This window comes from Capricornis sumatraensis, chromosome 18 (genome assembly GCF_032405125.1).
Source record: "Capricornis sumatraensis isolate serow.1 chromosome 18, serow.2, whole genome shotgun sequence".
In the NCBI taxonomy this organism is placed as follows: Eukaryota; Metazoa; Chordata; class Mammalia; order Artiodactyla; family Bovidae; genus Capricornis; species Capricornis sumatraensis.
In genome coordinates this window covers 42337920-42362452 of record NC_091086.1, presented here as the reverse complement: position 1 = coordinate 42362452, position 24533 = coordinate 42337920, and positions in this window count along the sequence as shown.

Genomic DNA, 24533 nt, shown 5'->3' with positions numbered 1-24533 from the left:
TGTCTCTTCTCTTCCTGACTCCACGGAATCTTTTTTCTCAAACACTACTGTCTCTAGCTACACTCTTTGCTTAAATGCCTGGGCCCTCTACTAAAACCCCACTAGCTTATGTTCAGTCTCCTCTCACAGAGTGGCAGTGTGGCCTGTGGATTTGGGAGCTGGAAGCCTGGGCTGAGCACCTGTGCTGCCCCCAACCAGCCTTGTGACATAGGGCAGCTGCAGGATGACCCCGCCATTGGGGTAGCTCAGCAACTGTCAGGGTTTCTGGCAGATAATAGCACCCTCTGGAGATCAGTATTAGAGCAGTCCCCAGCAACCTCACTAACTGCCCCTGTCACCGTGGTGGCCAATCTGAGATCAAACTCTGAAACAAGTGCCAACGTTTATCAGCAAGCATGCACAGAACTGTCACCCATGATCTGATTATATAAGCTTGATTTGGCTCCGCTCCATCCTCAAACACTCCAATAGGACCCTTCAAAAAGGAGTTACTTTAGAGGGTGGAGAGAAGAGAATCCTCATACACTGTTGGTGGGAATGTAAACTAGTGCAGCCACTATGGAAAAATAGTATGGAGGTTCCTCAGATCACTAAAAATAGAGTAGCCATATGATCCAGCAATCTTACTCCTGGGCATATATCCAGACAAACCTCTAAGATACACGTACTCCAGCGTTCATTGCAACACTATTTACAACAGCCAAGACATGTAAGCAACTAAAGTGTCCATTGACAGATGAATAGATAAAGATGTGGTATGTATACACAGTGGAATACTTACTTAGCCATAAAAAATGATGGAATAATGCCATTTGTGGCAACATGGGTGGACTAGACATTATCATACTAAGTGAAGTTAAGTCAGACAGAGAAAGACAGATGCCATATGATATCACTTACATGTGAAAGCTAAAATATTATACAAATTAATATATTTATGAAACAGAAATAGACTCAAGACAGAATAAAAACTATGGTTATCAAAGAGGAAAGAAGATGGGGAGGAATAAATTAGGAGTTTGGGATTAGCAGATACACACTGTTACATATAAAATCGATATACAATTAGCACCTACTGTATAGCACAGAGAACTATACTCAGTACCCTACTGTTGTTGTTGTTCAGGCACTCAGTCATGTCCAACTCTTTGTCACCCCATGGACTGCAGCACACCAGGCTTCCCTGTCCTTCATGAGTTTGCTCAAACACATGTCCATTGAGTTGGTGATGCCATCCAAACATCTCGTCCTCTGCCATCCCCTTCTCCTCCTGCCTTCAATCTTTCCCAGAATCAGGGTCTTTTCCAATGAGTCAGATATTCATATCAGGTGGCCAAAGTATTGAGCTTCAGCTTCAGCTAAAGTACTTCCAAAGAATATTTAGGGTTGATTTCCTTTAGGAATTGGAGAAGGCAATGGCACCCCACTCCAGTACTCTTGCCTGGAAAATCCCATCGATGGAGGAGCCTGGTGGGCTACAGTCCATGGGGTCGCTAAGAGTCGGACACGACTGAGCGATTTCACTCACTCACTCACTCCTTTAGGAACGACTGGTTTGATCTCCCTGAAATCCAAGGGACTCTCAAGAGTCTTCTCCAGCACCACAGTTTGAAAGCATCAACTATACAAAGGCACTCAGCCTTTTTTATGGTCCAACTCTCATATCCATATATGACTGCTGGAAAAACGAGCTTTGATGAGACAGACCTTTGTTGGTAAAGTAATGTCTCTGCTTTTTAATATGCTGTCTAGGTGTGTCACAGCTTTTCTTCCAAGGAGCAAGTGTCTTTTAATTTCATGGCTGTAGTCACCAGCCACAGTGATTCTGGAGCACAAGAAAATAAAGTCTCTCACTGTTTCCATTGTTTCCCCATCTATTTGCCATGATGTGATGGGGCCAGATGCCATGATCTTAGTTTTCTGAATGTTGAATTTTAAGCAAGCTTTTTCACTCTCCTCTTTTGCTTTCGTCAAGAGGCTGTTTAGTTCCACTTAACTTTCTGCCATAAGGGTGGTGTCATCTGCATATCTGAGGATATTGATATTTCTCCCAGCAATCTTGATTCCAGTTTGTGCTTCATCCAGCCTGGCATCTCCCATGATATACTCTGCATAGAAGTTAAATAAGCAGGGTGACAATATACATCCTTGACATACTCCTTTTCCAATACTCCACACTCCTTCCTGACATGCATACAGGTTTCTTAGGAGTAAGGTAAGGTGGTCTGGTTTCCCATCTCTTTAAGAATTTTCCGCAGTTTGTTGTGATCCACACTGTCAAAGGCTTTAGCGCAGTCAATGAAGCAGAAGTAGATGTTTTTCTGGGATTCTCTTGCTTTTTCTATAATTCAACGGATGTTGGCAATTTGACCTCGGGTTCCTCTGCCTTTTATAAACCCAGCTTGAACATCTGGAAGTTCACATTTCACATACTGTTGAAGCCTACCTTGGAGGATTTTGAGCATTACCTTGCTAGCATGTGAAATGAGTTCAATTATGCGGTAGTTTGAATATTCTTTGGCGTTGCTCCTCTTTGGGACTGGAATGAAAACTGACCTTTTCCAGTCCTGTGGCCACTGCTGAAGTTTTCCAAATTTGTTGGCAAATTGAGTACAGCATTTTAATAGCATCATCTTTTAAGATTTGAAGTAGCTCAGCTGGAATTCCATCACCTCCACTAGCTTTGATCATAAGGATACTTTCTAAGGCCCATTTGACTTCACACTCCAGGATGTCTGGCTCTAGGTGAGTGATCACACCATCATGGTTATTCAGGTCATTATGATCTTTTTTGTATAGTTCTGTGTATTCTTGCAACCTCTTCTTCTGCTTCTGTTAGGTCTATACCATTTCTGTCCTTTATTTTGCTATCTTTGCATGAAATGTTCCCTTGGTATCTCTAATTTTCTTGAAGAGATTTCTAGTTCCTCCCATTCTATGGTTTTCCTCTATTTCTTTGCATTGTTCACTTAGGAAGGCTTTCTTATCTCTCCTTGCTATTCTTTGGAACTCTGCATTTAGATGGCTATATCTTTCCTTTTCTCCTTTCCCTTTCACATCTCTTCTTTTCATAGCTATTTGTAAGTCCTCCTTAGAGAACCATTTTACCTTTTTGTATTTCTTTTTCTTGGGGATGGTGTTGATCACTGCCTCCTGTACAAGGTTACGAATCTCTGTCCATAGTTCTTCAGGCACTCTATCACAGTTAACTCCTTGAATCTATTTGTGACTTACACTGTATAATCGTAAGAGATTTTATTTAGGTCATACCTGAATAGCCTAGTGGTTTTCTCTACGTTCTTCAATTTAGGTCTGAATTTTGCAATAAGGAGTTCATGATGTGAGCCACAGTCAACTCCAGTCTTGCTTTTGCTCACTGTATAGAGCTTCTCCATCTTTGGCTGCAAAGACTATAATCAATCTGATTTCGGTGTTGACCATCTGGTGATGTCCATATGTCTAGTTGTTTCTTGTATTGTTGGAAGAGGGTGTTTGCTATGACCAGTGTGTTCTTTTGGCAAAACTCTGTTAGCCTTTTCCCTGCTTCATTTTGTACTCCAAGGCCAAACTTGTCTGTTACTTGAGATATCTCCTGACTTCCTACTTTTGCATTCCAGTCCCCTATGATGAAAATGGCATCTTTTTTGGGTGTTAGTTCTAGAAGATCTTGTAGGTCTTCGTAGAATCATTCAACTTCAGCATTACTGGTGGGGCATAGACTTGGATTACTGTGATATTGAATAGTTTGCCTTAGAAATGAACCAAAATCATTCTCTCATTTTTGAGATTGCACCCAAGTACTGCATTTCAGACTCTTTTGTTGACTATGAGGGCTACTCCATTTTTTTTCTAAGGGATTCTTGCCAACAATAGTAGATATAATGGTCATCTGAATTAAATTTGCCCACTTCTGTCCATTAGTCACTTATCCCTAAAATGCCAATGTTCACTCTTATCATCTCCTGTTTGACCACTTCCAATTTACCTTGATCCATGGAGCATAATAGAAAAGAATATATATATACACACACATATAGTAGTTGTACACCAGAAACTAACACAACATTGTAATTCAACTATACTCCAATTTTTCAAGTTAGATGGAACAATAATACTTGGACAGCATATGTTTTATGTGCTCAGTTGTGTCAGACTCTTTGTGACCCCATCAACTGTAGCCCATCAGGTTCCTCAGTCCATGGAATTATCCACGTGATAATACTGGAGCTGATTGCCATTTTCAACTCTGAGGGACAGCCTAACCACCCGGCAGAGACTGGGGAGAGGGGTTTTGGGAACATGACCACCTCTGGAACATGAATTACTGATTAGCAGACTTCAACTCTTTGTGACTCCAAAGACTGCAGCCTGCCAGGCTCTCTGTCCATGGACTGAGGTTCTCCAGGCAAAAATACTGGAGTGGGTAGCCATTCCCTTCTCCAGGGGATCTTCCCGATCCAAGGATCAAACCCAGGTCTCCTGCATTGCAGGCAGATTATTTACTGTCTGAGCCACTAGGGAAGCCCAAATTGCACATACAAACAACACACTGATGGTTGCGCTGAAATATGTTAAAGTAAATGATCACACATACCGGATCAGAGTAAATGACTTCAGCTCTCTGCCTCTGTTTCCTCATTCTGGAAAATGACAACAATTGTGATATCTACCTCAGAGCGATATTGGAGGATCAAATGCATTATTTAATAAACAGAAAACATTTAAGATAGAGCCTGGAACATAGTAAATACTCCATAAATATGCTTGCTATTCCTACACTTCTTGAAACTCACTTATTCCCATCAACCACAGTACTCTTGCTTCCATCTCACCTTCCCATTTATGTATATCCTTTGCTTCTAAACTTTTTCAAAAGCTAACCTTTATTCTGTCTCCAGTCAATCAATTTTACATCTACATCAATTTTCCACCTAATCCTACCTTTCCATCACATTTCTTATTTAATTCCTCAAACATTTGTTAATCTCATAACAATCGCATCTTGTGCTGGGTGCTAGGAACGGTTTCAAGAGGTCTATTTGACAAAATCTAACCCCTTAAGAAGCTCATGATAGAGCTAAGAGGGAAAAAATAAAGCACAGCTCTAAATGCCTTCAAGGCCAGGATCTCCTCCCAAAATGTGATTCTAAAGTAGAAGCAGTACTGTTCATATGTCACTCATGGAAATGACTCACTGTCCCCAGGAGAACACACATTAGCCTTCACAGTCCTAAGAACTGTGAGGTTCCCAAAATAGAAGAAGAGATCAAATAGTGCAGTATTCTCTCAGTTCCAGGGTGTTTTATGTTTGACACAAAACTACTTTCTACAGTAGTTTAAGATCCCTGCCCCCCAAAAACAAAACCCAATCAAATGACAGGTTTAAGTGTAAGTTAACATTTTCCTTGGGTAGCGGCAGAATTAGTTACTGTCTGGCTTGAATGTAACAGCCGTGCCTGGGGACATGAGGACAACAGAGAAGTGTCTGGTCAGTATCTGGGCCAAAACTGCTGATGACTGTGTAACCTCCAGCAAGCTGAGACAGACAACCCCAAGATTGCAGAAGAAGATAATTCCTAGAACACGGCAGGATGGTCTAAATTATTCCCTATTTTAATTTAGGAAGAGTGAGAATTGGTGTAAGAATAGTAAAAATATCAAACAACGGTATTAACAGTTTGTGTTAGGGTATGATATTTTATTTGGTATTTTAGATATGTTAACATTTGGGGTAATTTGGCCGATCTGAGTTATAAATAAGCCAGTGCTGAAATGTCAGTTTAAAATGTTAACAGTGTAACTAATTCACATTTTTGATTTTAGGTAGCTATTGTACTGTTTTATATAGTATTGAAATATCCAAGAAACCTTAAGCTTCATCACACTTATAAGACTGTGACTTATTAATTCTTTAAGAGGTTATTTGTGTACTTGGGATTTTTTGGTAAATCAGGCAACTGAATTACTTAAAAAGGAAACCAAATGTATTCAATTTGTACGTGCAGTTGAACACATTTAAAGTAGTTTAGCCGAATTTGTAAATGATACAACATTTAATCTAAGACCTTCAAAAGTGATTTTTCAAATATTTGAGATATATAAATCCTAATCTATTTATAAGCAGAATTTGAGAGATGTACTTGGGTTTCAAGTGTGTAGCTTGATAAGTTAAACTTTAGTGAAATTGAAAGTGTTAGTTGCTCAGTCGTGTCTGACTCTTTGCGACCCCATGGACTGTAGCCCACCAGGTTCCTCTGTACATGGAACTCCCCAGGCAAGAATACTGGAGTAGGTAGCCATTCCCTTCTTTAGGGGATCTTCCTGACCCAGGGGTTGAACCCAGGTCTCCTGCACTGCAGGCAGATTCTTACTGGCTGAGCCACCAGGGAAGCCAGCATTAAACCTTAAAGAAATAAAAACACAAAAAGCTAACCCCCTAAATAATATCTTTCCCACAGGAACTGCTGTAAAGTCATTAAAGCAATTAAACAATTATCTTATATTCATCTTGCCTTTGCCTTCTAAATCGTTGTAAAACTACCTGTATGTCTCAGCTCTCTAATAAGCTCATTTGTGGTGTATACTGGATCACCTATTGCTGCTGTATCCCCCAGGGGACCAGAAACATAGAGTTCTCAGCAAATGATCTCCTCTCTTTGGGACCTGGGCTTCCCTGATAGCTTGGACAGTAAAGCGTCTGCCTACAATGTGGGAGACCCGGGTTCGTTCCCTGGGTCGAGAAGACCCCCCCTGGAGAAGGAAATGGCAACCCACTCCAGTATCTATGCCTGGAAAATCCCATGGACCAAGGAGCCTGGTGGGCTACAGTCCATGGGGTTGCAAAGAGTCAGACACGACTGAGCGACTTCTCTTCTCTCTTCTCTCCAACTCTACATAATAAGTGCTGAAATACAAGATCTAAGATGGAAATTCTTATAGTCTCAGGACCTTTTAGTGCTCTAAAAAATTATTAGAAATGTCAAAGCTTTTGTAACAACTGTTAGATTATATCTATTACTATTTACTATAATAGAAATTAAAACTGGGAAACCTTTAAAACATAAGAACACAAAAGCACACATTCTACTTTTCATCAGGCAAAGTTGTCATGATGTGTCATGGAGCCTCTGGATAATTCCTTGGTACACTTGAAGGAAACCAGAGTGTCATTCTAAAACATGCCTCTTTGACATAATATTTATCTTGAGCTGAAGGCAATTAAGAAGCAGTAAACATAGAAAAAGCTTCCACCCATTGCCATCAGCCTAAAGGCAGGAAACAGTTTCTTCTTTTACTGGAGATAGACTCTTATCAGTCCAGTAATGGGACCAGAGGAATCTACAAATAAACCTTATTAAACTAACCCTTATCTTTCTAGTAATTTCTTTACTGTTCTTATATTTAGCCCAAACTTCTCAGTCTTGTCAATTCTTCACAGATGTACTGTTTCTTTGTCTGAAAGGGATAAAAGCTTTCTGCTCTGGCACTTCAGGTCTTTAGTCCCTTGTGAAGGCTCCCATGTACATGTAAAAAGTCAAGGGATTGTGTATGCTTTCCCCCTCTTAATCTGTCTTTGTCAGTTTAATTTTCAGATCCAACCAGGGACCCTAAGAGGGCTGAGGAAAACATTTGCCTCCATTACACACTCATGAGAGAATGAAGATTTTGAAAAATGTCATTACGGGAATAGTTTTGACCTCATGGATCATCACGAAGAGTCGAACACGACTGAGCGGCTTCCCTTTCCCTTTTCACTTTCATGCATTGGAGAAGGAAATGGCAACCCATTCCAGTGTTCTTGCCTGGAGAATCCCAGGGACAGGGGAGCCTGGTGGGCTGCTGTCTATGGGGTCGCACAGAGTCGGACACGACTGAAGTGACTTAGCAGCAGCAGCAGCATGAACCTCACAGCCCACCCTGAGGTCCACTGACCTAAAAGCCCTAGTACAGTGAGACCCTTTCATCATAAAGGCGACTTTGCATTTCATTAAGCAAAGGGCAGATTGGGACTATTTTAACTTCAACCTGGAGATGACTCTTCACACTCTCCTGCTTTCTCTGTGGCCTTCAGAGCTGTGGGGACCCCATGGCTCGGACTGCCTGAAGAACCTCCAGGGCATCCTAGCTGGCCTCAGACCATCCCTCCCAACCACCCTGTTCCTGCCAGACCAGGATCAGGGTCCACACTCCCAGACACAGCCAGTCCTTAGGAAAACAGGGTGCCGCAGAGAAAGAAACTTCTGGAGCCACTGGGAAACAGACTTCTACGGGACTGGCTTTTCCTTAGACCCAGAGAATCCTTCTGCCCAAACAGCCCTTATGGCAAACATCCTACACGAGCGGCAAGATTCCAGGGAGGTGCAGGAGAGTCGGATGAAACATGCAGAGCAGGCAGCACCGACAGAGCGTAGATGAGGCCAGGAGAGGGGCAAGCCATCGCCACCGACAGCAATGCTGAGGGGTCCATCTGCGCCTGGGAGCCCAAGCTTGGAGGAGCCCAAGTTCTCAGAGTCAAGGCCCAAGGCCCTGACAGCTAACAGAATAACCCATGTTCTCCCAACCATTCCATCACCCACATCGTTTCAGCTAAATGGCAGCTTCACCGAGATGGCAGCATCCCAGTAAGTCTATTACCCGCCCCCCCACTCCCATACCCACTCCCATACCCCACTCCCATTTTTCTGTAGGATTGTGAGCAGTACGGGATGACTGGGGGCGGGGGCACACTTACAGTCAGAATCCACAAGCAGAGTCCATTGTCACGCCCAGTCACATCTGAGCAAGCACTCTGGAGAATGAACTGTTCCAGCTCAGGTCCATCAGTTTCATATCCTCTCAGAAAGCAGACAAGACATCCTGAGAGCAAAGCAGAGTCAGCTCAGAGGTGTCACGGGCTGCAACCCCATCTCCTGGCAAAATGGCAGCATGGACTGGCACCTCTCCGCCACCACCTTCCCTATCTGCTTTTTTCTCCCACCTCTCAGGCCAGAGATCTATGAAGTACTTTGTTCTGGGAACTCTTAACATTCTTGGAAAAATTATATATCCTCACACATTTTTAAGTTAACAATATAACATTTTTATGGCAAGTTTATATAATTGAGAAATCTATAACTTCTGGCACACTGACTTTTAAAATTGTTAAATCACTCAATTAAATGCATGAAATATCTACCTTCATCTATTTGAAAAACACATGAACAAGCTCTTTTTTAACAGTCAGAAATTTTCCATCATTTATGTTCCTTGCACTCATATTTCCATCTACGTTACCTGCAGGATCTTGCTTTAGTACAATATACTTTTAAGCTTAGAAATATTTTATTGATTACTGTATCATCATTCTTGGCAATAAATATGCACATAATTTAAAGTTTTACATATTAAATTTTCTAGATTCAATCCTTATGCTATTATTACTTCAATACTGAAAAAAGATAAAATTCCCTGCACCCGTAAGACTCTACATGTTAATCAATATTCTAGATTGATTTATCATTACAATTTATACTGGTATATAGTTGAGTGAAATAAATGATTATGATTCTAAGATAAAATTTTAAAATAATAATTAAACATAAAAAAGAAACTATCTTTTTTATAAGATCAATTTATATATTATAGATGAATTTTGCTCATTGCCAGAATAAGACCATAGTTTGTAGAAATTACTGGCAAAAAGAAGAGAAGCCATTGGGTCAAAAAAGGTGTGGAAAAGTTGAAGCAAGTTGAAGCAAGCAGAAAAATTGTTCTCACCTGGGAAGCAACAGGTAGAACTTCCTTTTGAAAAGTACCCAGGGCCATAGTCAAAGGCGACTGCAGCTATGAAATTAAAAGACACTTGATCCTTGGAAGAAAACTTATGACAAACCTAGACAGCGTATTAAAAGCAGAGACATCACTTTGCCAACAAAGGTCCATCTAGTCAAAGCTATGGTTTTTCCAGTAGTCATGTATGGATGTGAGAGTTGGACCATAAAGAAGACTGAGTGCTAAAGAACTGATGCTTTCAAACTGTGGTGCTAGAGAAGACTCTTGAGAGTCCTTTGGACAGCAAGGAGATCAAACCAGTCAATCCTAAAGTAAACCAACCCTAAATATTCATTACTTACTCCTTGGAAGGAAAGTTATGACCAACGTAGATAGCATATTCAAAAGCAGAGACATTACTTTGCCAACAAAGGTCCGTCTAGTCAAGGCTACGGTTTCTCCAGTGGTCATGTATGGATGTGAGAGTTGGACTGTGAAGAAAGCTGAGTGCTGAAGAATTGATGCTTTTGAACTGTGGTGTTGGAGAAGACTCTTGGGAGTCCCTTGGACCGCAAGGAGATCCAACCAGTCCATTCAGTTCTTTGGAAGGACTGATGCTAAAGCTGAAACTCCAGTACTTTGGCCACCTCATGAGAAGAGTTGACTCATTGGAAAAGACTTTGATGCTGGAAGGGATTGAGGGCAGGAGGAGAAGGGGACAACAGAGGACGAGATGGCTGGATGGCATCACTGACTCAATGGACATGAGTTTGAGTGAACTCTGGGAGTTGGTGATGGACAGGGAGGCCTGGCGTGCTGCAATTCATGGGGTCGCAAAGAGCCGGACATGACTGAGAAACTGAACTGAACTGAACTGAACTGAAATATTCATTGGAAGGACTGATGCAAAAGTTGAAGCTCCAGTACTTTGGCCACCTGATTCAAAGAGGTGACTCATTGGAAAAGACCCTACTGTTGGGACAGATTGGGGGCAGAAGAGAAGGTGCTGACAGAAGATGAGATGGTTGGATGGCATCACAGATTCAATAGACATGAGTCTGAGCAAACTCTGGAAGATAGTGAAAGACAGGGAAACCTGGTGTGCTGCAGTCCATGGGGTTGCAAAGAATTGGATACGACTTAGTGACTGAACAACAATAGACACACTCAGTGGGTAAAGAATCCTCCTGCACGGCAGGAGACACAGGTGACTCAACTTGGATCCCTGGGATGGGAAGATCCCTGGAGAAAGAAATGGCAACTCATTTCAGTATTCTTGCCAGAACAAAATAGAATGGACAGAGGAGTCTGGTGGGCTATAGGCCAGTGGGTTAGAAAGAGTCGGACATGACTGAGCAACTAAGCATGCAGAGAGACAGACAGACAGACAGACAGACAGACACACACACACACACACACACACACACAGACACAGAGAAATGTATTCAAGAACCAGCTCACAGCTTTTTTTCAACTGAAGTATAGTTGTTGTACTATACTATAGTGAAGGACAGGGAAGGCTGGTGAGCTGTAGTCCATTGAGGTTGCAAAGAGTCAGACACGACTTAGTGACTGAACAACAACAAAGGTCAAAGGTGAGGTGGGAAATGAGAACTAGCAGGACATCCAGGATCTGCCCTCAGAGGCATCAGTTTTGAGAAATAACACAGAGGGAAATGAGGATCTGGAAATTCTCTTGAGATTACCCATGTCTGTGTAGTCCATGGGACTTGTGTGCTCCTAATGGAGGGTTGTTCGGGGCACCCTCTGTGCATCATCTGTCCCTACTGTGCACACATCCCAATGTCCATTTCCTTCAAGCCAAAGATCTCAAGCCCCCATTTCAACAGGGCATCCAGAGTCATCTTCCAAGTTCCAGTTGCTCAGTTCTTCTCCTTCCTCCTCTTTCCCCACCCTCAATCATCCAGGCTCAATCCTTGTTCTCAAGGACCTCCGATCTTGCTTTCTGATTGTTGCACAGTAAGATGCGCAGGTTGGTAAACTGAGATGGTCCAGATACTCAGTTAACAACGGAAAGGGAAACTATTTCTAAAGGCCTTGCTCTGGTTGGTGAAGTAGGTGAGGACACTCCTGTCGTCCTTCCTCCTATGATCTTTCTGCATTCTTTCCCATCTCCTGGGGCCTCCTGGGGCCTCAGAGTTTCAAGACACTATAAGCTGCAGATCCCAGAGGTACCAACCAGAAATGCCTCCTGAATATCACCTATTTTTTTTACCTCTGGATCCCTCAAAAGGCTCTCCGGAGCCCAGCTTCTGGAAGTGGTGACTTAGGAAAGGGGATGCCACTCAGTAAAACATGTTTCCTTGGCATCCTCTCATTTTCTCTTGCAAACTCCTCCCATCTCGCCTTCCACACTGCGTCCTCCCTTCCCCTCCCCAAATCTCTCCCAGGCAGGTATTTTTAGGTTCAGGGGCCTCCCTTGCTGGCAAGCAGAGAAAAGCAACACCCAAGCACCTGGATTCCCTGGGGTGTCCTTGACTCAGAAACCCAGGGGTTGCTTCTTCTTCAAGTCCCACCCTGACAGCTCAAGAAGTGTTGAGAAGTCCCTGGAAGTGGAGCTGTTAGATCTGGGTGGTTGATCTCTTGAATAATTTTGTAGCTATAAAAGAATTAATTCACTTATAATCTTATCAAATTGTAGTTTATAGACTGCTTAGCAAGGCCATTAACCATATTACTGCATGTTATGCTGAACAAAATATATAACGACTTCCTGGGGCAACAAAGACATTCTTATGTATTGAGTGGTATGTCAGTATCATTATCCTCATTTTACACATGAGAAATAAGATGTTGGCCTAATTCACACAGTAAATATCTGATAAAGAGGAAATGTGAGCTTGGGTGTTTCTTTTACCTGATTCCAAAGCCACGCTTGTCTATGGTTCCCCACTGCCTCTCAGCTTCCTAGCCTGGCTTTCGGGGCCCTTAACAATCTGTCCCTCTCCTGCCCTTCATATCTTCTTTCCCTTACATAGTTTCACACTTAGTGGCTTGGGGTGGTACTGTCACTCAGTCGTGTCTGACTCTTTGTGACCCTATGGACTGTAGCCCACCAGGCTCCTCTGTCCATGGGATTTCCCAGGCAACAATACTGGAGTGAGTTGCCATTTCCTCCTCCAGGGGATCTTCCCAACTCAAGGATCGAACCCGAGTCTCCTGCATTGGCAAGCAGATTCTTTATCACTACACCACCTGGGAAGCCTTACATCCCTTCCTATACCCAGGGTATACTCAAGGTAAGAGGCAAAATGTATAATAATCAACAAGGCAGACACCATCTAACAATAGATAGCTGGAAAGGCTCAAATTTCAGCTCTGCATGCCTATCAACTTCCATTCCTATTCTGAGGGTACCTGCCATCCCACTTAGATTCATACTGTCCTCTTGACCTTGACATTCATGCCAAACCCACCCTCCATGCATTTCAGTTCTTGAGAAAGTTACATTCACTGGATTTTTTAAACCTTGGATTCCCCCAAATAGGATACTTATGAGTAAGAAGGGATTCCTAAATTGAGATTCCTAAAAAAGAGAATATGGAGAGGTGACATCCACCAACCAATGTAAGTTACTATGCCTGCTTTTCATAAATTTGTAATTTCTTTGGGTCAACTACACACAGAGTAATGATAACAAGACCTATCTTGGTATCTCGTTTCGAAGAAGTAGTAAATGCTTGGGCTGCAAAGGGAAGGCTGCAGGAGTTGAGATCTGAGCTGGGCCTTGAAAATGTTGAGAGTCTGGGGAGGAGGTGGAAGGTCTTTTAGCGAGGGCTAAGGGTGAAGCACCAGATAGAGTGCAGGATCAGAGACAGCCTGATTCCCCTGGGCAAGACTGTCCCTCCCCCACACACCCATCTCTGTGCCGGACTGAGTCATAGCCCTTCTCTCCTCTAACTGCACCGCCGCCGTTTCCTGCCACTGCGGCTCCTTTCTCAGCTCTGATGGGAGATGGAGGTTGGCTGTGTACAGCAGAGACTGCTAGTCAACATGCTATCCACCCTCCCTTTTTTTCTGGAAATCAAACTTAGTGCTGGCCAAGAGGATATAAACAGAAGTGGTGTGCACCTTCTGGAAAATGTCCTTAAAGGGAAGTGGCTTATCCCCTCACCCACCCCCTTGTCTCCTTCCTGCCAACTGGAACACAGACGCTGTTGCTGAGGGTTATAGAGCCCGGGTCCCTGACAACCTGTGCTTGGCAGCCCTGGACTGTCCCCAGATGTCTTTTATGTGAGAAAGAAAAAAGCCACTGTTAAATTTTTTTGTCCTTTGGATTTTCTTGTTTTTGTCATTTGAAGCTAAATCTAACATTAATTTTACACTCTACAATTGGCGCAGATGCCACACAAGAAAAATGACTGGGTAATTTAACAAAAGGAAGAATTATTACTCTACTTGGAAGTTAGAAATGGAAATTAAAACCAGAAGAGCCCATTTCGTCTGCTAAATTCTAAAAAAAGAAAAATGATCAAATTCAATGATGATAAGGCTTCAGGGAAATAGGTAGCCTGGTGACAGTGTTATAAATGGCTACAATCCTTCTGGAAATTACTAGACTTTGCTCACTTGCCTCAAGTAGGTTTCAGAACTATTAACCAGTGATCTAATTTTTTAAATATTGGGAAATATTGGAAAATCAATGAATTCAAGAGTAAAAATTTATAAAGATGATGATAGCAGAAAACCAAAACTGCCTACATAAGGTACTACAGGGGACTGGTAAATGATAACATATTAATTTGATGGAGAATCATTTAAAAGAAATATAACAAATATCATAAAATAACTTGCAAGGGTATATTTAAAATAATGTTACATTTTCAAAATACTTCAGAAAACTGAATAGGCCTTGGGATGGCAGCTGTCAAATTATGACTGTTTGCCCAGTCTTGGGCTTTCAATCAAGTTCAACCCATCCACACAACATCCAGCAAGAACTGAGTGTCCCAGATCTGCTCCGTGCAGATTCCTGGTCTCGCTTTGTGCTGCTACCCTTCCTGTTCTTGCAGAAATGATTCCTTCCTGTTCAATGTTTTTGAAGCTGCCTTGTTCTCGAATTGGGGCCTTTATAAGGTAGTTTCCAGTGGAATATCTCAGGTGGCGTATCTTCTAAGAATCTTAAGGGTATTGTTCCATGGCAGCCAAACATGTTCAAAATAGAATCATGGATGTGGTTTGAAGCATAGCAGACATGAATGACAATAATAGAACACCTATGACATTTTAAAGAGACTTGTACTAAAAAACAAAAACTGTAGTAACATTCTGGACAAGACAAAACTATGGTGGCTGCCAGCATTTGATGGGGATGAACAGGCAGAGCACAGAGGACTTTTAGAGCACCGAAAATACTCTGCATGACGCCATCATGAAGGAAGTGTATTGATATCATTATATTGTTGTCATTCAGTCACTAAGTTGTGTCCGACTCTTTGCAACCCCATAGGCTGCGGCGCACCAGGTTTCCCTTTCCTTCACCTTCTCCGGAATCCTTCACAAGCTTCTGAATCCTTCACTATCTTCCTGAATCCCATTCAGATTCACATCCATTGAGTTGGTGATTCTATCTAACCATCTTAATACATTTGTTCAAAACCACAGAACGTACAACCCCATGAGTGAACCCTATGTAACTATGGACTCTGGGTGATGAAGATGCATCAGTGCAGGTTCAGTGGCTGTGACAAACGTACCATCTGGAGGTGGATCCGAAAACAAAGATCGTGGCAGCCAGTCCCATCACTTTATGGCAAGTAAATGGAGAAACAGTGGAAACAGTGGAAGACTTTATTTTGGGGGGCTCCAAAAATCACTGCAGATGGTGACTGCAGCCATGAAATAAAAAGACACTTACTCCTTGGAAGAAACGTTCTGATCAACCTAGACAGCATATTAAAAAGCAGAGATATTACTTTGCAAACAAAGTCCATCTAGTCCAGGCTATGGTTTTTCCAGTAGTCATGTATGGATGTGAGAGTTGGACTATAAAGAAAGCTGAGCGCTTTTGAACTGTGGTGTTGGAGAAGACTCTTGAGAGTCCCTTGGACTGCAAGGAGATCAAACCAGTCAATCCTAAAGGAAATCAGTCCTAAATATTCATTGGAAGGACTGATGCTGAAGCTGAAACTCTAATACTCTGGCCACCTGATGCAAAGAGCTGACTCATTTGAAAAGACCCTGATGCTGGGAAAGATTGAAGGTGAGAGGAGAAGGGGACGACAGAGGATGAGATGATTGGATGGCATCACTGGCTCAATGGACGTGAGTTTGAGTAAACTCTGGGAGTTGGTGATGTACAGGGAGGCCTGGCATGCTGCAATTCATGGGGTCGCAAAGAGTCAGACACGAATGAGCGACTGAATTGAACTGAACTGAACTGATGTATGGGAGACTATCCACAGCATGATTGGCTGCCATGGAACAATACCCTTAAGATTCTTAGAAGATATGCCACCTGATAATGGGGGATTATGCTGATAATGGGGGACTATACCAGGATTATGCATGTGTGGGAGTGGGGATATATAGGAAATCGCTGCTCTGGTCCCTTAATTTTGCTATGAGCTGAAAACTGCTTTGGTGAAATAAAATCTTAATAAAAAACAAATAAAACCATAACCAGCTTGGAGTAAAAGGGTCTGAGATTTCATAAATTGCAATATAGCCCCTGGGCACCCAACTTTTTGTTTGAGTAGGAATTAGGCTCAAAAAGCTATTCGGGGGCCAATACAGCCTAATTCTTACGGAAAAGGAATGCTGCCTCAGAAGACAGAGCCAAGAGCTGGACAGAGGCGCCAGGGGCAGTGGAGAACAATGGATTAGGAAATTACTTCCAGAGAAATCAGAGCAGGGCAACCTGGCGACACATGCCTGGCAGGATCCCAGAATTCTTAGGCATCAGTGTCACTGTGTGCTTTCCCTTTAATTCTCTTTTTCAATGGATGTACTTACAGAGATTGTCCTGTCCCTGGATTTCACTGTTTGTTGCGTGTGTGCTCAGCATATAACTTCTCTCTTTCATTTACAGGTTTCTAGATCCAAAGGAGTCACAGCCAAGAACTGCCTCATCCCCATTTGAACTAGAAATCACAAGATTCTAGACTCTGAGCCTAACACTATAGTTAAATGAGACTTTGGGGGACCTTCAGAGGGAGGAAGTATATTTTGCACATGTTTTTGTTTTGTTTGTTCAGTTGCTAAGTTGTGTCCGATTCTTTGCGATCTCATGGACTCTAGCACGCCAGGCTTCCCTGACCTTCACCATCTCCCGAAGTTTGCTCAGATTCATGTCCATTTGAGTCAGTGACACTATCTAAGCATCTTATCTTCTGCTGCCCCCTTCTTTTGCCTTTAATCTTTCACAGCATCGGGGTCTTTTCCAGTGAGTCAGCTCTTCACATCAGGAGGCCAAAATATTGGAGCTTCAGTTTCAGCATCAGTTCTTCCAATGCATATTGAGGGTTGATTTTTTTTTTTAGGATTCACTGGTTTGATTTCCTTGCAGTCCAAGGGACTCTTAAGAGTCTTTTCCAGCACCACAAAGGGGCATAAATAATTGGAATTAGGGGGAAAGCTATTGTCTGCTTTCGTAGTAATGGGCACCAAGGATTCATGCCTCCGGGTAGTCACTTCCCACCTTGACTTCAGTCTTGGCCAGTGACTTGCTTTGGTCAATGAGACATCAGCAAACTTAGTGCAAGCAGAGACTTGAAGAAACACTTCTTAGTGGGGCTTTCCCTCTCTTGCTGCTCTTATAGAGTCCTTCTACCACCATTTGAAGAAGCCCAGGCTAACCTACGGAGGATGAGAGATCACATGGAAAGAGGCCCCAAGCTGTCCCAGCCATCTCAACTGAGGTCTCAAAGATGTGAGTGAACCCCACTCCAGCCCAGCTGATCCAGAGTAGAAGAAACATCGAGTTATCCCGTAGAATCATATTTGTTGTGTTAAGCCATAAACTTTTAAGATGGCTTTTTAATCAACTAACCCAAGAAGATTCAAGCTGGGGTATATCCAGCATATGAAAGATGGGGAAGGTAAATTTGAAGAGGAGAAATCTCTGGGAAAAATAGATGTAATGTGTGGGCAGTCTCCCAAGACAAACAAAAGCAGGTTCACTGAGGGACATCATACTGTGGTGCATGGGGAGCCAAGAAGAAGAAAATGCCAGAAGGAAAGTCCAGTGGGAAAGCTGAAGATCGAGAAGTGATGATTTGGAAATTTGTGAGATCAAGAGGCAAAGTGGTGGGAGGAATGAATGGGTCAGGATGAGTGATTCAGAAATAAAGCCTTGAACAAGGGTGAACTGCAGATCTCCTTTCTAGGAAGTAGCTAACTGGTGATTAGCATAGTGTGCAGTAGAAATACAGAATCAGAATCTATGATGGTGGGACTTCCCTGGCAGTCCAGTTGTCAAGACTCCACATTTCAGTGCTTCCACTGCAGGGGGCACAGGTTTGATCCCTGGTCTGGGGACTAAGATCCCACATGTTGCATGGTGTGGCCAAAACAATAAAAGAATTTATGAGGGTGTGACCCAGGAATCACCATGCTTTACAAGCTCCCCAGGAATTTTTAATGTATAATTTCTTCTTAGTGACCCACCCTATACGTTAAGGAGTATTGGAAGGGGTAAACTTTGTCAAGTTCCTGTTATACCCTGCCCCAGGACAATGGATGCTCTGTAACCAAGGAAGATCAATGATTCTCCAATCTAGGTGCACATTAGAATCATCTGGGAAACCTAAAAATACATATTTCTACTATATATATTTTATTATTCATATATATGGGGCTTCCCCAGTGGCTCAGCAGGTATGGAATCTGCCCACAGTGCAGGAGACACATGAGATGCAGGTTCGATCTGTGGGTGGGGAAGATCTCCTGGAGAGGAAAATGGCAACCCACTCTAGTATTCTTGCCTGGAGAATCCCATGGACAGAGGAGCCTGATGGGCTACCGTCCATGGGGGTTACAAAGAGTTGGATACGACTGAGGGACTAAGCATGCATCCATGTATACATGAATGTCCAGGCCCTGAGTGAGTGAAGTTGCTCAGTCCTGTCTGACTCTTTGCGACCCCATGGACTGTAGCCTACCAGGCTCCTCTGTCCATGGGATTTTCCAGATAAGAATACTAGAGTGGGTTGCCATTTCCTTCTCCAGGGGATCTTCCTAAGCCAGGGATCGAACCCAGGTCTCCCACATTGCAGGCAGACGCTTTACCCTCTGAGCCACCAGGAAGCCCTACTGCATAGGAATTCAATCTCAATCGTCAAGACAAGCATCTAGGCATCAATATTTAAATTAAAACCTTTCCAGGTGATTATGGGGTGGAGGAAGACTCTGGAAGAGATGATGTAATCCCTAAACCAAGAACCCCTCAGGTTTCTGAGAAATGAATAACAAATGCAGCATCTCACTGAATATCCTCATTTTCATATCTTTTGTGATCTAAACTGCGATTAAACTCAAAGAGCAGTGTTAGAAATTCAGTGACTAATGGCTATTCTGAGTCAAAAATGAAAAAGCACATATTTTCATGACGTAATAAAAGTCAAGTGAACAGTTTACTCAGACCATGAATCAGTGAATGCAATTATCTGAACAGAGCCTAAAGTTAAGTTATCTATGAAAACATATTTTGATATATTTTTATACAGGATTTCAAGATTTTGGTAGAAATGTTTAAATTACTAAAAAAAAAAATACTGGTTTTATAAACGAGTAGAGCTAGCCTGATGTTTGAGATAATAAAGAGTAGTTGGGAGCCATGACAAATCAAATTTGTGGGAATGGGCAGACTTTTGTCACAGCCAAACATAAAAAAAGATTAAAGGTCCCTTTAGCCTACAGGCTGCCAGTCTATGGACCTTTGAGTCATAATAAACTGTTATAATATGGAAATAAACATAAGTATGGAATTACAATAATTAAGGGGTCTGTAAAGGTTTTAAAGGAGGGGTGACCATGGAAACAATTGAAAGGCTGAGGATTTTTTTTCATATTTTAATTTTAAAAATGTTAAACTTTTCATCTTGAAATGAGTTCGCTTGCAAGCATGTTACAAACATAGGGCAGACTTCCTGTATACTCTTCACCCAGATTCTCCAAAAGTCAATATCTAACATAACATCTGCACAAAGATTAAAATCAGAAAATTTTCTCTAATAGATACTGCTATCTTATTCCAATAGCTTTCCTTTGTCTTTCATTATCTTGACATTTTGAAGTGCGTTGGTCAGTTATTTTGTAGAATGGCCCTCAATTTGTGTTTGCATAATGCTTGCTCATAATTTAAATTAAGGTTATACATTTTTGGAACAAATACTGCAGAGTGATACTATATTCATCTGAGCGCATCACAACAAAAGACATAGGATGATGACTTGGACCATTATAGTGATGAAAATTTTAATCACTGAATTTAGGCAGTGCCTACCATCTTTATAATCATATTACTGTTTTCCCCTTTGTAATTAGTTAGAAGCTTTGGGGAATATACTTTGAGATTACCTAAATATCCTATTTCTCATCATTCTTTTTGCTACTGTCTTAGCATGTATTGATGAATCTTGCCTGAAACAATTCTCACTGTGGTGTTTGACAAATATTTGACCTTAATCCTTCTACATTTATTAGTTGGAATTCTACTATACTTTTTCTTCTCTGTCATTTAAAGGCTATCCACTCCAGTGTTCTGGCTTGCAGAATTCCAAGGACTGTACAGTCCATGGGGTCACAAAAAGTCAGACACAACTGAAGGACTTTCCCTTTCACTTTACATCAGTACAGTTTGTGTATTCTTATTTTATTCTATGGGTTATAATTCATCACTAATATTATTTATTTTGCTGTTTATGTTGTCCCAGATTTGATAAAGAGAGCTTTTTAAAGTAGACTCCTATGTCCTTTTGACAGATTCTCATCATTTGTTTTTATTTTTTTTATTTTTTTTCATCATTTGTTTTTAATATTTCCTTATATCTGGCATCATGAGACATTTCCTACACATCTTATACTTTCTCTGCCTAGACTCAGCTACTTCTCCAAGGAACCATAGTAACTCTCATTGGATAATAGTGTTCAGAAACCAAAATCTGAGCAATTGGTATATTTATTGTTACTGGTATTGTGTCTAGGGCTCTCTGAAAATGGAGCTAGAAAATAAATGTGTGAACATACAGTCTTGTATTTATGTATATTTCTATATGCATCTAAATATCAAAAGCCATGAGTCCCATGTGGGGTAACCTCCAATATTAATCCAATGCTACATTCATTCTAGTTTTTCTCCTTTCCTTAATTAAACTCCTTTTCCTGGCCATGAGAAATTTGGCTCTCCTTTTCCACAATTTATTAACTTATTTGCTCAGTCTTAGGATAAACATTAAGTGGTTTTAGACAGCCGACATCTTTGAGTATGCAACACCTACATACACCCATCTTCCCATACATGCATATTTTTAAATGTTCATTCATACCTACATAAAGTACACTCATTCTGTCCCCCAAAACAGACAACTAAAATATCCTCCAATTACTACATCTAGTTCCAAGTCAGGACTTCTGAGTGATACAGAAACATTTTTCAGTCAGTGTAGCTCTTCACACTTAGTTAAGACTAATCACCAAGACATTAAGTATATGACAGTAGACAAAGAATATAGATAACTTCAATGAAAGAAGTCTCAATTATAAAAAGAGGAGAATTGGGAAAACACACACTCTCATGAACATAGACATCCACTGGCAAATTTTACATAAAAGACATAATTCCCCTGGGGTGGGTATGAGACTTGAGGGTGAGAACATAACTTATCTAATCAGGGGACTCTGAGGACGCTGGCTTGGAAATGGCAGTACTAAGAATTTTCTTCCTTCTTTCCAGCATCATGATCTGATAGTGCTGTGTCAGTGGAGGAGTCGCTTAGTCAACTAATCTGGCAGCCTCTGGTTTTCTTCTCTTGGAGGCTCTTCATTCATTGACATATCTAAAGAAGTTTTTCTTTCCAAGGGATACATAATTTTAGCATCCTTGCTTCTGTGTGTGTGACCTCAAAGAACCTGAGACTGCCACAGCATTTCAGTGTCAAGACTGTGGTCGTCCAGGCTTGGGATGTCTTTGGTGACACAGCTCCTTTATAGGCTTAGGTATCATCAAGACATTTGACCAGTCACTTCCGCAGGCTGGGAACCATAGACAGAGAGGCTGTCTCCAGTTGTATTTGAATCTAGGAAGTTCTATTGTCTAAGAGCAGACCTCTGTTGTATTAATAATGTTATCATCCCCTCAGACCTTAAAGTCATGGATGCTACTTACGTCTTGGCTTCTGCTACTGGACAGTTTCTGATAATAACTTGGAGTGGAATGATTTGTTCCCTGTCCTTGGTTCCATCACAGCTGCACTTGTTTGCTTTGTCAGGTGGGAATGATTTCATAGGAAGTATTTAGGAGTGACCTAAGGGGATAGGCTTGTCTTTTGCCCCAACTTTACCTCCTATCTTTACTTGTATGAACTTAACTTGGAGTCAAGTATTTGGTCTTTGTAACATTGCCGGATTCCAGGCATTTTTCTTGTTATGCATATCCAGAGAGAGCCTTCTAAGTAAAACCATACTTTCTTCTGTTGTCAGATGGGACATTTCATCTGAAGATTGTTGCTTCATTGTAGGACCTTACTAGAATCCCAAGCCCTGAATTTTTCCTGCCATTTTTCCTGATGCACTTTGTAGGCACAAGCCTGAGTCCCAACAGGCCATTGCTCTTCACCTCATCACCTCTGCTCAGACAAGTCCACGTTTCTGCACCCCACTCCTGGAATCAAATTCTGTATCCGTTATGAATTCTCTGGTGGAATAAACAGAAAAGCTGGTTCAAATTTGCTTAAGCAATAAAGGAATTTATTTGCTTTTGTAACAAGGTTCGGAGATAAGGCCAACCTCAGAGTTAGCTTACCTCCCAGTGGGATTCACCCACTGTGCTTTCTCTTCTTGTCTGCATCCTCAAGTTCTTTCCATTTTAGGGGCAAGATGGCTCCAACATTCCCTGTCTTTATATCTTTATCCTCTGATTCTGAGAGGAAAAGCAGAGAAAGCAACTTTGATACCAAGATTGCTTGCCAGAATCCCAACTGGACTATTTAGGTTATGTAGCTCCCTTAAACCACTGGGGAGTTGAATATGTTTGGCTTAAGTCAATCAGTACCCATCCCATGGGTGGTATGTGGTAATAACGGACATCAAATTGAAAACAACAGACTATTAGAAAGGGGAAAGAGGATTCTGGGTAGACAACTAATAATATTCCATCACCAGCCCTCTTAAACTTTCTACTAAGCCTTTTAAAAATAACTTCATGTTATCTTTTTTTCCAAAGATAGCATTAATCTGTTTTAAAATTATCTTATTTATTACATGTCTCTCTTTGAAGAATCTCAGTCTCCATGAGAACAGTGACCTTATCCATCTTGTTCATTTCACTTATAATTCAGTGGCTGGCATTCAGTAAATATTTGCTTAATGAATGAATGAAGGCATTGCATTTATCCTGCATCTCTGAGACTTTACAGCATAATGTCCCAAACCTCTAGGGTAGGCATACTTTACTTGAAATGCTTGGGATTAAAGCTTCACAGCTGCTAAGTGACTAGCCAAAACCTTAACTCCGGCTTGCTGATCCCACATATCGTGCATTTCTGACTATCCTAAGCTGTTCTTGTGTGCTAAAATAAGCCCTCAGAGTCTTAGCACAGCTGCGTTCAGAATACATATAGGAAATACATAAAATATCATGACAGCCAATGTCCACATAGTAATTTCAAAGATTAAGAGGAGTTTAAAGCTGGCATGAATTGATCTTTATTTTTCTGATATTAACTACCAACATGCTCTGAGTGAAAATCATATCCTGCCTAATGCCATATGAAAGAATGGGATTGATCTCATTTTCCTATGGCAGTTTCCTATAAGGCACATTATAATTTTGTTTACTGCATGTTGCCTCTGTTGAAGATAAATGCTTTTTATCCAATAGAGTAGTCTGATTAACAGAGCAAAGAATCAGTAGTAACTGACTGTTTACTATGAACTAGGTACTTCATTCATTCATCATCCCCTCACTCATTCATTCACATCTTTCCATTCTTATGCTTTTATTGAATATTTATATAGTACCTTCCATGTGGCAGGTGTCATGCTAAGGGAGAGAGAGACAACAGTTAGCACAGTCTAGGGAAACACTGTAGTCCATCAATTAAGGTAACAAACTCTGGAGTCAGAAACATCTGAGTTTGACACTTGGTTCTGCTGTGACCTGTGAGATCTTGAACATATCTTGATTACCTTATCTGTGTCTTTAATATGCTTCATTGCATGAAATTGTTCTTTGACTCACAGAGTTGTGAGGCTTGAGTGAGATAATTTGAATGCTATATTTGCTGTGTCTGACACATAGTAGTTGCTCAATTAAATGTTATTCTAAATCACCAGATGATCCCTATCTTTAAGTTACTCATGATGAATGAAGAAAACAGACATATATGTCTTTACACTTAATTTCACCCAAATGATCTGACATTAGTGTTATTTTTCCCATTTTATAAGCAAGAAAATTGAGAATTTCAATAATTTGTTCAAGGCCTCAATTAATATGTAAATGAGGCCGATGTCAAAATTCAAAGATGCCTGCCTCCAAAGCTGTTTTCTCTCTGATTGTCTGGTTGAGATATTGAGAGGCAGTAGTTCTAGTCCTGATTTCT